The 5,628-nt window shown below is 33.1% G+C and overlaps 1 pseudogene; it reads left to right on the top strand.

Annotated features, from left to right (window-relative positions):
- The first annotated feature begins 1,105 nt into the window (after nucleotides 1-1,105).
- On the top strand, nucleotides 1,106-2,784 carry LOC149193605 (abscisic acid receptor PYL9 pseudogene; annotated as a pseudogene).
- The last annotated feature ends 2,844 nt before the right edge of the window (nucleotides 2,785-5,628 follow it).

Raw genomic sequence — 5,628 nt, forward strand, 5'->3', positions numbered from 1 at the left:
TGTTGTAGTTAATAATGAAATTTTTAGGAATAGAAATTAATATTCTATAAAATTTCATTAAAGTAATCTTAAAAATAATGAAAAATTTTATTTAGAAAAAAATGTTATTTATAATATAAAAAATAAATTATTTTTTTAATTAATAGTAAATTTTAAATAATTACGACATGTGAGTTTGAGGTTTGGTGTACAATTTGTTTCCCCAATGGTTAAATTGTTGTTAATGAGGATTTTCGGAGTGAACCTTTCACCCATCTTCAAGGACTCGACTCTAAACACCGACACATTTCTCCAGAAATCTTCATTAACGATCTATTTAAAATTATTGGTTTTCTAAAATTTCATAATAATTATTTTTACATAAATTTGAAAATAAAATAAATATATAATAATAATAATAATAATAAATTAAAATGAAAATTTTACAGGTGTATATTTACATTCATATGTTTTTTTACCATCATGTAATTTCAAAATTGTTAAAATAGTATATTATTTATTTATTTTTAATTAGATCTATGGAGTTTTATAAAAATATCTACCCTAATGGCAAATGTTTTTTTAATTTTATTATTTGTTTATTTTTTAATTTATAATTTATAAGTTTTGATGATAAGAATGTAATCATCTGGGTGTAATTTCAAGTGATTAAGCATTGATCCAGTCTTAATAACTAAATCAAAGCAAGATTCCCGGAGGATTCCTTTTTTGAAAAAAAAACCTACTGATAAATGATCTTTCCCCACATTAATTCTATTATTAAAAAAATATCGTCCAAGTAAGTACCCATTATACCACGCCAATTCTAATCTCGTGAAAAATAGCGATTTTATATTTGAAAGCGTGGAAGGCAAGTTAAAGCGTTTAAATTGGAAATTTAGCTTATAAAGTATATATACATAAATCGGAGAGCACCGGAAAGTGCAACTACCTTGCAATTTGAAAACAGAATAATAAAAAAATGAAAATGAAAATGAAAGGAAATGAGATGTCATGGATCATGATATGTATGTGATGTGCATGACTCATGGATGGATGGATGGGCATATGCTATGTCGGTGTTTGCAAATTTAAAACTAGAGTAGAGCCAAGATTCTAGAGAAACGGAACATTTCCTCTCGTCGGATTGCGCTCAGACATTTTCCAGGAGGTTGCAGGATCGAATTCCATAAGGGTCAAATACAGTCTTATTTCGCGCTCGCTCCATCACTGGGCTTGCTGGTTTATATGAGCTGGGAGAGCCGGTTCCCAAACTGCAGAATTGTGAATGATTTTACTCAAGTGATTGCTGAGTGACAGGTTCGGGTTGATATTGGGGAAGAGTTTACAAGTGATATTGCGCAGTGGCAGGCTCGGGTTCGATTCTCAGGAAGAGGTATCTGTCTGCGTTGTGTTTAATTTGGGGTCGGGGGAAAAATCTGCGGCAATGATGTATCAATCGCAGCGTCCGGATGTTTGGAGGTCATCGCGGGATTTGATCTCGGTACGTACTGACAAGGAGGAGCCGAGCTCCAGATCGTCGGGCGGGTCGAAACAAATTAGCAAGACGGGCGCCGTGCAGTACTTGCAGGGGGAAGAAGGATATGGGGAATGGCTGCAGGAGATGGTGGGGCGATACCATTCTCATTCACATGATGGGGGAAGAGAGTGCAGGTGCTCATCTGTGGTGGTACAGCGAGTGGAGGCGCCGGTAAGCGTTGTCTGGTCGCTGGTTCGAAGATTCGACGAGCCTCAAATTTATAAGCACTTTGTCCGAAATTGCTTCATGCCCGGGGATCTCAAGGTCGGCTGCCTGAGAGAGGTTCGAGTTGTGTCAGGTCTCCCTGCGGCCACCAGCACTGAGCGACTGGAGATTCTGGACGAAGAGCGGCATATTTTTAGCTTCAGCATCGTGGGAGGCGAGCACAGGCTCAGTAATTATCGATCCGTTACCACTCTGCACGAGAGGCCAATAAATGGGAAGCCCGTGACCATTGTGATCGAATCCTACGTGGTGGATGTGCCACATGGAAATACTAAAGAGGAGACATGTTTGTTCGTCGATACAATCGTCAAATGCAACCTGCAGTCCTTGGCACACATCTCACAGCACCTCAGCTCGCACCACCGCTAGGCACATGATCGAGTCTCACAGGCTGCACCGGTTAAGATTTGTTTTTCCCCTGTTTTTTTCTTCTGCTTTTCTTGGCTCTACAGTTAGAGAATATGTACAAAGGAAGTTGCATTGGAAACTGGCAGAGGCATTTGTGGTGCTTATTAATATCTGATTCTTCTGACGGATTTCTATGAAATGAAATGGTTTCAATGGGTTCTCCAAATTTCGAAATTGGCCTTTCCGGATGCAGCACCAGAGGGGACGCAGCTATCTGCGCGCCCTCTATTGTCACAGCCGATGTCTATTATATGTAGCAATGGGCTTTCAGCCTTATGTTTATACGCGTATCTTAGTAGGGAGCAATTAAAATTTTTTGAGTGTGATTTTACCTGGAAGACAGCCTGAAATTTGATTGTAAAAGCTAGCTTTCGTGGCTGGTTGGTCTGCTATGGCTGCACACTTTCTCAATACATTGTGTAATTCTATTTCCATTTTCAGAAAATGGGTCATTGTGTTTGCTTCATGCCTTGGTTTCTGCTCAGAGAATATAGGAGGCCAAGGCATTGAGGTTGGATCTGAATACCCAATTGAACATAGTTACAGAATATTATGTGCAGATTCGAATGAAATAGAAATAAAATTTTGGAAAGTATTGTTGGTGGGCTGTACCTCATCAAATTGCAATGTAAGCTGTTTTGATCCCTTTATTTTGGTCGAGTAATAACAATTTAGTGCAATGTCAGCTATAAAATGTCGGTGCTTTCAAAATTTTCTGAGCAGCCCTTCTTTTTCATTAACCTCAGTATCATGTTTCTTTAACTTTAGAGCTAGTGGCAACCTTTACTATCTGTAATATGAGGTAAAGCTGCTCAGCTTTAAGAGGCATCGTGTTTTTTGCAGTTAGTTCAGCTTTAAGTCGAGTGATCTCTCTAAATTGCTCTAGGCTATGTGTTTTTGGGTGCATTGATTCTCTTTAAATTGATTGAATGAATGTTTGTAAAAGGGGAAGGATTCATTTCAATTTATTTAAATTGATTGAATGAATGTTTGTAAAAGGGGAAGGATTCATCTCAATTTATTTTTATTCTTTTTATTAGAATTGTTGTTTGGTTGTTCAGCTTTTTAAAGGATTCATTTGTATATTTTACATTTAGTTTGATTAATAATAAAATAATTATTTTGTTAATTTTGTATAAAGTCCAGAAAGATTTTTAAAAATTATAAATGAAGTTATTTAATCTGCAAAGATTGGATGTATCAAAACTTTTTACAATCTTACTAAAATTTATATTCTTGAATTCTTACCAAACAACATTTCTTCTATTAATTAAACTAGACCACATATATATATATATATATATATAGTTGGACTAACCCTCTTTATATATATATATGCTATAAAGTGTATATCTAAATGTGAAAAGAAAACATAAAGAGCTAGTGGCAACCTAAATAATCTAATCTTTCTTTACTATCTGTAATATGAGGTAAAGTTGCTCAGCTTTTAAAGGCTTAGTGTTTTTTGGTGCACTTATTCTCTTTAAATTGCTTTAGGCTGTGTTTTTGGGTGTATTGATTCTATTGATTGAATGAAAATTTACAAAATGGAAATGATTAATGTTTTTTTAAGGATTTTTTTTTTTTTTTAATTATAATTGTTGTCTGGTTTTAGTTTTTTTAAATATTCATATATATATATATAGTTTAATTAATAAACAAAATAGTTATTTGGTTAATTTTGTTGTAAGTCCAGTAAAAAAATTTAAGAATCATAAAATTAAGTTATTTAATCTGCAAAAATCTAGTGTATTAAAGGCTTTTTAGGGTGCTCAATCCATTTATATATTCAAAAATACATTTTAAACCATAAATAATCATAATCTTACTAAAAATTGTATCTCTAAATTCCCACCAAACAACATTTAGTCTATTAATTAAACTAAACCCCTTTAAATATATATCTAATTAAAAATGTTATTTAAATGGAAAATAAACCACAGATAAACTTCATTTCATGTAAATTTTTTTGGTATTAAAATGGAGGAGAGATCAGAGGAAAAACTGATTTCACAAGATATAGTTTTTATAGGCCACTATCTATTTTTTTGTAACAGGTCATACAATCCAGGCTAGTTAGAGATGCTTCAATAGTTAATATAAAATGAATATGCATATCAACTTTTTAAATTTAAAAATCAGGTGCAGTCCAGCCAAGCCTCACTGTTAAAGGACAGTTGCCTAATGAGGTTACGAGGGCAAGTGGGATAAAGTGGATTTAAAATTAAAAAGGGTTTATGATTCCTTGGATTGAATTGAATGTGTGTGAGCTTTTTGAAAGAAAAGTTATTCTACTATTAATAGATGCACTGCATCCATAAAAGTTGCAGAGGTAGTTCAAGTATTAATACAAACCCAAGTTGAGCCAGGGACACACCAAAGTCAGGATTCCAGATTCAACTTCAAGCACCGACTTATGCATAACATAAGAAAATTATAATGTATATACTCTAAACGGGTGCTTAACAAACCCTCCCCAAGAAACGGTACAGTTAACTCTAAATACAAATACGGTCAACTGCGCTACAGTCTACATTGGTGGTTAACAAACCACTCCCCAGTGAACGGCACTCTCAACTCACTCTGCGTCTTTGCTTCGATTAGCTTACTGTTAATTTAGTTTGGCTTAAAATTAAAACTCTTTTTCTGAAATTTTAAATGAAATTGGTTTCAATTTTTTTTTTGATAGAATGGTTAAGAATTTTTTCATATAAATACTTTTTGTTTTTTTTGTTTTTTGTTTTTGTGTGAGAAATCTTTAGTTAGGAGCTTTTAAGCCTTTAAAATTATTTGGAGATGTCTTCAAAATCATTTGGGGATCACACTTGCCCAGGGAACACAAGCCCTTAACATAACCTTCACATTACAAGTTTTTTAAAAGTACACCCTATCACCATTTATTCTAGACCTCGTGACCATTTTTCATATATATTATATTTTTTATTATTTTTATAGGTTTTTTTTTATTAAATATTTTTGTAAATGTACCATAACAATTAAAAAAATGTTAATAATTTTTGTCTATATTGTAATAATTTAAAAACATGATAGGTTAGCATTTTCATACAATAGAATTTCGTTGTTATGGAGCTCACTTCTGCATGCATTATCTATTTATTGAAATTACATCTTAGTACTGGGCATTGCAGATCTAAAGTTTTGCTTCTCATTGAGGAGAAGCAATTCCAATTAGATTCAACTCCCTATCCTTAGATTATTACTTGGAGTTACAAATGGTACCTACCAATCTTCCATGCCTTGGCTATAGATCTTCCTACTTCCTATTTCACTTGTTATATATAAATATTACTTGCATGTTTTCTTTATCTCTACTTAATATGAGGGCACAACAATAAACACTAAGGATCAAAATTCCTTATCATTAGAAATTCTATGCTAACTAAGTACTACTCAGCTTATTTAATTTAAAAATTAATTTTTTATGACAAAAAATAATGCTATTTCTATGTTCTTTT

The sequence above is a fragment of the Pinus tabuliformis genome, chromosome 2_2 (assembly GCF_031772625.1).
Source record: "Pinus tabuliformis cultivar Carrire ecotype Pingquan chromosome 2_2, CPIR1, whole genome shotgun sequence".
NCBI classification, from domain to species: domain Eukaryota; kingdom Viridiplantae; phylum Streptophyta; class Pinopsida; order Pinales; family Pinaceae; genus Pinus; species Pinus tabuliformis.